The sequence below is a fragment of the Zootoca vivipara genome, chromosome 1 (assembly GCF_963506605.1).
Source record: "Zootoca vivipara chromosome 1, rZooViv1.1, whole genome shotgun sequence".
NCBI lineage: Eukaryota > Metazoa > Chordata > Lepidosauria > Squamata > Lacertidae > Zootoca > Zootoca vivipara.
The window spans coordinates 36852643-36863193 of record NC_083276.1 but is presented as its reverse complement, the minus strand read 5'-3'; the positions used below and the strand labels follow the sequence as shown (position 1 = coordinate 36863193).

Below are 10551 nucleotides of genomic sequence, written 5' to 3'. Positions count from 1 at the left end.
ACGATACCTTTTCAAGATTTAAGTGGACTGCCTCCACACTGTCCTGCCCCCTCCACAAATACACACAGAACAAAGCAACACTCCATTTATGAAATGGGAAACATAACACAAATATTGGGCACTTCTCTTCATGAAGAATAGAAAGTCGAGCTTTGGAGCAAATGTCTCCATGGTATGAATGGAACATGCACCAATGCTTGTGTTTTTATATTGTAAATTACCCTGTGATCCTCAGATGAAGGGTTGCATAGAAATTTTATGAATGAATGACTAACAACAACAATAACGTGTCTCCACCCTCATCGTTCTGCCCGGACACTGAGGTCCAGCGCTGAGGACCTTCTGGCGGTTCCCTCGTTGTGAGAAGCCAAGTTACAGGGAACCAGGCAGAGGGCCTTCTCAGTAGTGGCACCCGCCCTGTGGAACGCCCTCGCACCAGATGTCAAAGAGAAAAACTACCAGCAGACTTTTAGAAGTCATCTGAAGGCAGCCCTGTTTAGGGAAGGTTTTAATGTTTAATAGATTATTGTATTTTAATATTCTGTTGGAAGCTGTCCAGAGTGGCTGGGGAAACCCAGCCAGATGGGCGGGGTATTAATAATAATAATAATAATAATAATAATAATTACAACAACACATTTTCTGTTCAACTGGGCACTGAAAACCAAATTCCGAGATCTTGTCAGCCTGGATAGCTCAGCTGGTTAGAGTGTGGCGCTGATAACACCAAGGTTGCAGGTTCGATCCAGCTGCATATTCCTGCATTGCCAAGGGGTTGGACTAGATGAATCTCAGGATTCCTTCCAACTTTACAATTAACGTGATTCTATACAATGGATGATTCCAAGCATTCTTATACTCTATCTTGCTCTTTTATTTTAGAGAAACCATACTATCCTGTATTTGGAAAGTAATTTGTACATTGGCTCACAAGAAGAGGTTTTTGTTCTTGTAATTATTATTCACAGAAGGAACTAAAATCCATCAAATTCTCTTGATATAGGAAAGAGACACAGAGGCAGTTCTTACCCATTTCTTCTACAGCCATTTTTCACACTGATCTGGAGGATCTTCCAAAGCTATGGAGTATTTTTTTTCAGGGAGTATAGGAGCAAGGAGAATCAGCAAAGTATCCTGTGGGTCATAGGTAGTCTAGATCCAGCCCACTGTGTGGTAAAAAGTGGGCATCAAATATATATTAACAGGAGATTGACTTGTGTTCATCATGTCAGCCAGAGAAACCAACAAGTAATTTAGAGATCTGTTTCCCGTTAGTGAGAAGTGCTGTAGTTGCACACACTGCTGCCCCAAATCATGTTTTGCTTTTTGATTCATGTTCTGCTTTGCTGTTAAGCAAGACCACTGTGAGAAACCAGGACATACACAGATAGTTTGAGATCAGGCAGATTTTTTAATCTTCTACCTAATTTTACAATTTCCCTTATAGCTGATTAGGTAATTAAGAATGCCATTTTCTATAAAATGCTTTAAAGGGGCCGTCCAAATTAATCTTCTTTATATTTGATCACAATTTATCTCCTTGGTTACAGAGACGGCAAACACCTACCTGATTAAGTCATTCATCTTCCTTAATTCTAAACAGTGCAACTTGGTGAAGTTATAGGGTCGCATATTGTATTTGTTTATTGCGGTGGGTGTCTTCATACTTTTTTTTTTCAAAACATGTTCAGTTTGATTTCCAGACACTGAGAGCATTATTAACATAGACATAGCAAAGTCTTCAAAAGGGCCCCAACATGGCTCAATGGAGAACGCCAAGAAACATGCATTGAAAGGCAAATACATCCCATAGCAAGTGTATTGGTTACTGAACACAAACTGAGCAGTCAGAACCCACGGGATTCAGTCTTGCAGGCAGACCTCCATTCAATACTTTAACCTTGTATGTAAAGTGTTGATTCAATCATTGCATCTTCACAAACTCAAAACACTGGTATTTACAAGCCAAGCTTAACTCAAGTGTTGAAGAAAGACTTGTACCAAACTGAATATCCCTTCTGCCTATCCGATCCACACAACAAATGGGGGGGGGAGGTGTTTTCTTGTTTTTGTAGCAGTAAGATTAGGAGACAAGACCATGAGAATATGTACTACGATTATGGCAGTGTCAGGATAGTGCAAAGTATTGAATTAATAAGTTGAGAAGATTTTTGCTACCGGACTTGTAGTTCTCACATGGTGAGACTGACCCTACAACATAATACTTTAGTAGTTCTAGGCATTGCTTCAAGGGCCTCTCCGAGTCTGTTATATGTTTCCATTGGATCATTCTAGGTAGACAATAATTTCACTTGACCCCTGCTGTGTCTTCCATGGGTCCAACCTTTCCTAAATGTGTAGTAAATTGCACGATATGTTATATTGTTGTGGTTTTTGAGGACCTTGAAATATGTTGCTGCTCAATGGGGACCTTCTCCTTTCCTTTATTATTTATTTTTTTATTTTGCTCTAGGCCCAGAAGAACGAATGCAAGAAATTGAGTATGTGATCTAAACCATTCCTTGGAATGCTCTTCTATTTTTCACTTCAAATAAATCGTTCAAAACTAATTTGGGTGGTTTAGATTTAGAGCAGAGCTTTATAATTAAGCCTCTGTTTTCACTGGCTCCTTTGGAAGCAAGGGTGGGATATAAATTTAGGAAATAATAAATATCATAATTAAATACAGGGCAAATAATTGTTTTAAAAATAAAGACTCATGCAGGCACAGATTGCATTCTAATACACACATAGCGGTTTTATTTGTAAGAATATCAATGTTGAAAAGAAGTCAACTTTTTAAATCTTTGGATTCTTTTTTAATTCAAAAACTCAATTAATTCTTATAGCAAAACATCTGAAGCCAAATAACTGCTACCATCCCCAGTGAATATAAATCCCACCATAACAGTTATGTTCAGAGATGGCGCACCATGTCTTCCGCTGAAGATCTATAACAAACAAAAAAGGCTGAAGTGTTAGTGACATTTAGGAATGCAAGATTATAGAAAGATAGCTCAATTGTCAAAACAGAAGAAATGAATGTAGTTTAGGTAGAAACCTTTGGGAAGTTCTGCTGCACAACCCCCACCCCTCCAAAATGAATGAGAGTAGTGCAATAGCGCTACCATTCTCCAGCACCACTTTCATTCATTCCAATGCTGCACAGATCCTCAGCGGATCTGAAAATAAATACTATTGTGCTCTAGTACAGTTCCCATTTGTTTTAATGGGGTCTGCACTGATTGGAGGGGGTTTAAAGATCCTGGTGAATTGCTCCCTTGTTTTTCAACCCACAGAGATTTCAGCAGTGTAACTGTAAATACTAACACAAAGTAGAGAACTTCATCCAATCTTTCATGCTCATGCCAATGTAACTCACATTGAAAAAAGGGAAAACACGATACCTAAATCCCTTCCAAAAATCTTAGTTTTTCCTCGTAGAAAAAAAAATATATCTTGGCTGAATTTAGAAATTTAGCTTTTAATTTTTAATGTTTGTCTTTATTGATACATCTATTGATATTAAGAGATTAGATTTAGAAGGGCAACCGCTGAATAGCATTTTGTCAAATATTCAATTAGCTGAAGTTAAACTAATGTATAAATAAGAATGCAACATCAGTCTCTTACTTATTCATAGTGTTGTGATAACATAATCAGGGACTAATGTCTGCAATACATAGTTTGCAATTAAACCTATGCGCCAATTGCAATAATGAGGTTTCACTTTCTTTTTTTCCCTTTTTTTATATAGCAACAGCTTAAGGCTAATTCACGCCTATATATTGGTTAGCCAATGTTATTCCCAAGAAAACAATTTGGTAAAAGAATATGCAAGTTGCACAATGGAAACAGAGGAAGTTCAACAAGGAGATTGGGCTTTTTAGCTTCACCTTTGCTGTGTGAAACCTTGAATAAGTAGAGGTTTGAATTGTTTACTTGCAGTAGTGGCAATGATATATGTTACTTGATCACTTCTCCAGGGCTAGGGCTTTCCTTCACCTTGTGTCTGGATTAGCAGCCCATTTCAGGATCACATTATGAATGGTAGTCTTCAAGCTGTCTACTCTTGCATTGATGTTTAGGGGTCAAGCCATCCGTGACTTGGTGGCCACATAGTCAAGACTCTTGTACAGCCTATAAATGATTATACCCTTAAGACGATGCATATGTCTCATAGTTGCATTAATATTTGAAAATGTTACAGATTAAAGTTTTGCTTATGTTCTTCAGAGCAGTCCATATTGCTAGAAGTACTGGGTGAGATGACTAAAAATATAATGCTAGAAGATCCTTGCTGGATCAGGTCAAAGGCCCATCAAGTCCCAAATCCTGTTCTCCCAGTGGCCAGCCAGATGCCTGTGGGGAACCTGCAAACAGGACCCAATCGCAACAGTTGCTAACAAGACTGAGCTTGCTGATAATGTAGCACTGAATTATATGCATTATCATGTGCTCCTGTGACATCAAGGAAAGCTAGGTTAGATTTACTTGATTTGTGCAGCCCAAATGGTGTGCAGGTTGACTCAGAATAACATTCACACAAGTACGTTTATGATGAATGCTCAGGGAGACCTTTTTTTGCAGAATTATGGTATGTTTCAGCTTGATCCAATCTGGTTCTTAGTTGTCCAAACATCCGCATGGTGAAAATCAGAGTGATTTAGGATTCTTTGTAATTCAACCTTAACTGATTCAAGTGGACTGCATTATCTGTATCAATGAGATACGACATTAGTTGCCCCTTTTGACAAAAGGGACAACACGTGAGTACAATAGGTATATTAGTTGTGTAGAAAAACAACTGCCCCTATTCAACCAATTTTTGTGCTAAGGAAGTGACAAAAGCAGCTTTGCTATTATTTTTTTAACCCCAGCTTTCCATCTAAATCTATGTATCTGGGACATATACAGTGGGACCGCGGTTTACGAACACCTCGGTTTATGAATTTTCGGTTTACGAACGCTGCGGACCCACCTGGAACGGATTAATTCACTTTCCATTACTTTCAATGGGAAAGTTCGTTTCAGTTTATGAACGCTTCAGTTTATGAACAGACTTCCGGAACCAATTGTGTTCATAAACAGAGGTACCACTGTATTTGGAATAACCATGGAACAAGAAGATGGATATGACTTACTAAAAGCTGTTTAGGAAACAGGTTTGGCAGGAGATTTTCATCTTTCTGTCTAGAAATTATCCTTCTGGAAGCATGGCAGATTTTGGTTTTGTTCATTAAAACCACCATAGATGCTTTTCTAACTTTTGTTGTTTTGCAGCGTAACCATAATATATAGCACGTTCTTTTAACTATTATCTCCCCCAGAAAAAGATAACGTTTAAGAGTCTCACACCCTTGAGACTCTTGGTGAGTGCTGGCAGAGTTGTAGACAAAATGGAGCCACTAAGAAACAAAAGGGAGGCATTAGCACACTTGTGGCAACTCCAAGGTTTGCACACATGCGCATGCACACACAAACACACACATTAGAGGAAAAACCCTAAAGAAACAATGTAGCGATGGCTATTTAGCCTCGTGAGTTTATGAATAGCAAACTTTTCCAGGTTCTTAAAAATCAACTTTTACAAATCAGCAAGGAAGTCTAAATAAGCCAATGGATTTTCCTACAGTAGATAGTAATTTTATTTTTATTTTTTTTAAAAAATGGGATTCCCTACACATAATTAAGGGAATATATTGTTGACATTAGCCCAAATTCATTCTTTTGTTTACCAGTGAAAGATGTCTCAAGGGCTAATAGAAAACGCCATGAAAAGTAGGCTTATTTTTGTTTCCTTGGTTCATGATTACTATGTCCAGACATTTGAACTGATACTGCTGGACTACATGAGGATAACAAGAGATCACTATCTGCTGCAAATTACTATTTTTTTTAAAAAAAATACTTTACATCTTTTCATTTCTTCTGGATAATATTTTTGAACCAACTTGTCTGCCTACCTCATACCACCAAATTACATTTCCTGAAGAAAAAAGGAAAGAGTTTTTCATGCACTCCACACTCCCATTTCTATTTCCTTTCACTGCTCGTCTCCATTATTAGCACACTGTAAAGTAGGTAACACTCCTACACATCTTTACTTTCAGATAGACCAGTTCATACAAATAGGGTCATTCTGGAATAAATAGCTTGAAAATTACAGTCCTGTGCCTGTAAATGAAAAGCATGAGAGATTTATATTTCTTGAAGAACAAATTAGGCAAGGATGAAAGCACAGATCCAATGCAGTTTATGCATATTAACTAGCCAAAAGTGAAATAAAAGTAAACAATGCTTTAAATTGTTTCAGCTCTGAGCCTGCAAATCTTTCAGCTCTGAGCCTGATTTAAATCTTGTATGGTATATGTAGCGCAATGCCCAATGATACAAAATCATGTCTTGATTTTTAAGATTTTTTCTAAAAGTTCATTAGTTCAATTAAGTTGTTCTTTTTAAATCATTCTGTAATGCAGTGATCTTCACTGTATGTCATTTGGGACGTGATCTCATAAGGACATCCTACTCTCCAGTCTGAAAGAAAATGCTGCATGCAGACAACAGTAATTTTTCACTGCATGACTAATATTTACTTGCACATAGAATAGAGATAAAACTCTGGTATGTGAAACCCCATGAATGCCCCAGATAACAGGCCCAGGAATGAAATTCACTAGTACAGGGTGACACTGGATATTATCTTGGCATTAATACTATGAGCCAGTGTGGTGAAGTTGTTAAGAGTGTCAGACTAGGGCCTGGGATACCAAGGTTCAAATTCCCACTTGGTCATGAAGCTCTCTGGGTGACCTTTGGCTAGTCACTGCCTGCTAGCCTAACCCACCTCCCAGGGTTGTTGTGGAGATTGAGAAGGGAGAGAACCAGAAAAAGCTGGGACATAAATGCAATGAATGAACACGTTTCTATCTTAAATTTGCCAGTAATTTTTTAACCCTTCCAATCAGGATTTTTATCACTTCCAATCAGGATTCGGGCCTCACCATGGGACTGAAACTGCTTTGGTTGCGCTGGTCGATGATCTCCGGCGAGCTAGGGACAAAGGTGAGAGCTGTTTCCTAGTTCTGCTGGATCTCTCAGTGGCCTTTGATACCATCGACCATAACATCCTTCTGGACTGTCTATAGGGGCTGGGAGCTGGGGGCACTGCCATACAGTGGTTCTGCTACATCCTCCTGGGCCATGTTCAGAAAGTGGTGTTGGGGGATGAGTGTTCAGACCACTGGGCACTCACTTGTGGGGTGCCTCAGGGTTCCGTTCTCTCCCCCATGCTTTTTAATATCTATATGAAGTCGCTGGGAGAGATCATCAGGGGGTTTGGGCTGGGTGTTCATCAGTATGCAGGTGACACCCAGCTCTACCTCTCTTTCAAATCAGAACCAGTGAAGGTGGTGAAGGTCCTGTGTGAGTGCCTGGAGGCAGTTGGAGGATGGATGGCGGCTAATGGATTGAAGTTGAATCCTGATAAGACAGAAATACTGTTTTGGGGGGACAGGAGGTGGACAGGTATGGAGGACTCCCTGGTCCTGAATGGGGTAACTGTGCCCCTGAAGGACCAGGTGCACAGCCTGGGAGCCATTTTGGACTCACAGCTGTCCATGGAGGCACAGGTTAATTCTGTGTCCAGGGCGGCTGTCTACCAGCTCCAACTTGTACGCAGGCTGAGACCTTACTTGCCTGCAGTCTGTCTCGCCAGAGTGGTGCATGCTCTGGTTATATCCCGCTTGGACTACTGCAATGCGCTCTACGTGGGGCTACCTTTGAAGGTGACCCGGAAACTGCAACTAATCCAGAATGCGGCAGCCTGACTGGTGACTGGGAGCGGCCGGCGGGACCACATAACACCGGTCCTGAGAGATCTACACTGCCTCCCAGTACGTTTCCAAGCACAATTCAAAGTGTTGGTACTGACCTTTAAAGCCCAAAACGGCCTTGGTCCTGTATACCTGAAGGAGCGTCTCCACCCCCACCATTCAGCCCGGACACTGAGATCCAGCACCGAGGGCCTTCTGGCGGTTCCCTCATTGCGAGAAGTGAGGTTACAGGGAACCAGAGAGAGGGCCTTCTGGGTAGTGGCACCTGCCCTGTGGAACGCCCTCCCAGCAGATGTCAAGGCAATAAGCAACTACTTTACTTTTAGAAGACAACTGAAGGCGGCCCTGTTTAGGGAAGTTTTTAATGTTTGATGCTGTACTGTTTTTAATATTCGGTTGGAAGCCGCCCAGAGTGACTGGGGAAACCCAGCCAGATGGGCGGGGTATAAATAATAAATATTTATTATTATTATTATTATTATTATTATTATTATTATTATTATTATTATTATTATGTGATAATGGGGAAAATACTGTTTTCTAAATTTCCCATCATATTGCAAATCTAGTTTTTGTATCTTTTCCCATGCTTCCTTTAAGATTATAAAAATACAACATTGAGAGAATAATAGACTTGCATTTTCTTAGTGCTTTATTGTCTAATATCAAGATGAGGTTTTCTTTGTTTGTTTTTAAACCATAGTTAAGTTTAAAGGCAAATCTCTAGAAAAGGTGTTGCAAGCATGCCCCTGTTAAATCAAAGTATGAAGCTGAGCTCAATTTTTGATGTGTGAGAGACAATATGGGATATGACGGTCAGATAATCACATCCCTGGTGTGATAGGTTCTCATGACATGCCTGATCTTTACAATTGCTTTCTAAGAGAAAGAAATCTCCTTGAGGGGCTGTAAAGATGATATATCTGTCAGTAAATACTGAGCAGTAGGTTTCAAGACTTCTGTTGATCTTTCTAAGATCAGGACTACTCATTTAGAATAACAACCATTTGATTACTTAGCATGCTTTTTTCCTGTGCAAAGAAAAGAAAAAAGAAGAAAAGAACAGTTAATACAAGCAACATCAGTATTAAAGATTATTTTAATATGTAGATTCATACAAATGATCACTGCTTAAAAGTGCCACATGGTCCCGCCACCATCAGTTACACATTTAATTTTTCCTTCCCAAGCAAATGGCAGATATTAAACTTAGTCACATTACATAACATAGACATGGTTTAAAATGGCAACACTTCCAACATGGCATGTTAAATAAATTCATTATGATCATATTAGTATTATGATATAGAAAAATAGCAAGACTCCTTTATATTCATAGTTTACTACAAATAGGGTTTTTATTGCACAATGCCCCCCTGACAGTGAGTATAATTTTCATTTACATTACTTGCTTGGTTTTGGACTGTTTGTCCATTTCGGGTTATTTATTTATTAAATTTCAATCTTGCCCTTTCTCCCAAAGGAGCCCAGGGCAGCTAATAATAAAACAGCAAAACAATTCATTTTTTTCCTTTAAAAAAAAAAGGTCAGCAATCAGTAATGGAGAATTTTGCATCGTGTTGATAATATTGCAAACAATGTCGTTTATTACTGGAACATCCCTATTTAGCATTTGTGAGCAATGGGCAGAGCATATGTCATAGAAGATGTGAGATCCTATCTTTCTCTCTATTACTCTAGAATTCCAAAGAATAAGAATACTTCTTCATTCTGGGTTCCAGAGCAATCAAGCTTTAATTGCAATATTGAAGAGTAGTATATCATTAGATTTTCTGAAACAAATATGAAAGCTTTCCATATTTTACTGTTCATTTTTATGAAAGAGATACTGTGGTCATAGGCTCATGCAATCTCAAACGTGAATCCTGCAATCTATCAGCACTGAGCTGGGAGTAAATCTCACTGAATTCAATGGGACTTACTTCCGAGTAAACATATATAGTACTGCACAGGCAGGCTCTTACCTGCTTGATCGCCCCCATTCATTACAATGGACCACATATATGCCACAGAATGTGCACACAAGATGAACTCCTTTTAGTTAAAGGAACGAGAAATGGAGCCATTTTGAAAGAGGTCGTTCCATGTGCACATTGGAGCACAGTGTCCGGAACAGGGAGCTGGATTATGAAGAATTTAAGTTTCTTCCATAAAACTGAAAAGTGAAAACAGGCATTATATACTCCTTATATTACAAATTCTATATAATTTAAATAAAAAATAAATGTGTATATTTATAAAACAAATACAAATAAGTATTTCTCCAGAGCACTCTCAAAATAGATTGCTATATATGCTTCAGACCCATTTAAATTTATTAAAATGTCTAGGCTTTCGCATTAACACCATCTAGAAATTCCCCAGTGTATGTTTACAATTGTAACAGGGGGACAACTGTCCTACAATAATATGGCACAAGGTTGTTTTTTTTAAAGTAGACAAGACTGAATACTCCCCCCCCCCAATACCAATGAAACAATTGTTTCTCGTTCCAGTAATATTATTTGTTGAATATGACATTTCTCCTCCTAAACCCAACTGCTTTGATCTGTACCTTTTCTGCAAATTCAGTTCGTGGCACTGAGGTTTCATAAGATATAGGTCATACGCTAGTATTCTATGAATTGATATTTAGTACTTTAAAGTATCGTGAATGAACCGTCTATGCTATATGTTTTGTTGATTTTTGTTTAAT

At 38.8% G+C, this 10551-nt stretch overlaps 1 protein-coding gene across 3 annotated transcripts in view; it reads right to left on the bottom strand.

The window, feature by feature from the left end:
• Positions 1 to 7938: 7938 nt before the first annotated feature.
• Positions 7939 to 10551, bottom strand: part of NOVA1 (NOVA alternative splicing regulator 1) — a 152785-nt gene continuing 150172 nt past the window's right edge. For all 3 annotated transcript variants that reach the window (XM_035110239.2, XM_035110230.2, XM_035110249.2), the window contains one exon: positions 7939 to 10551. This exon is cut by the window's right edge and continues 5267 nt beyond it. The gene's annotated coding sequence lies outside the window, so the exon portion shown is untranslated.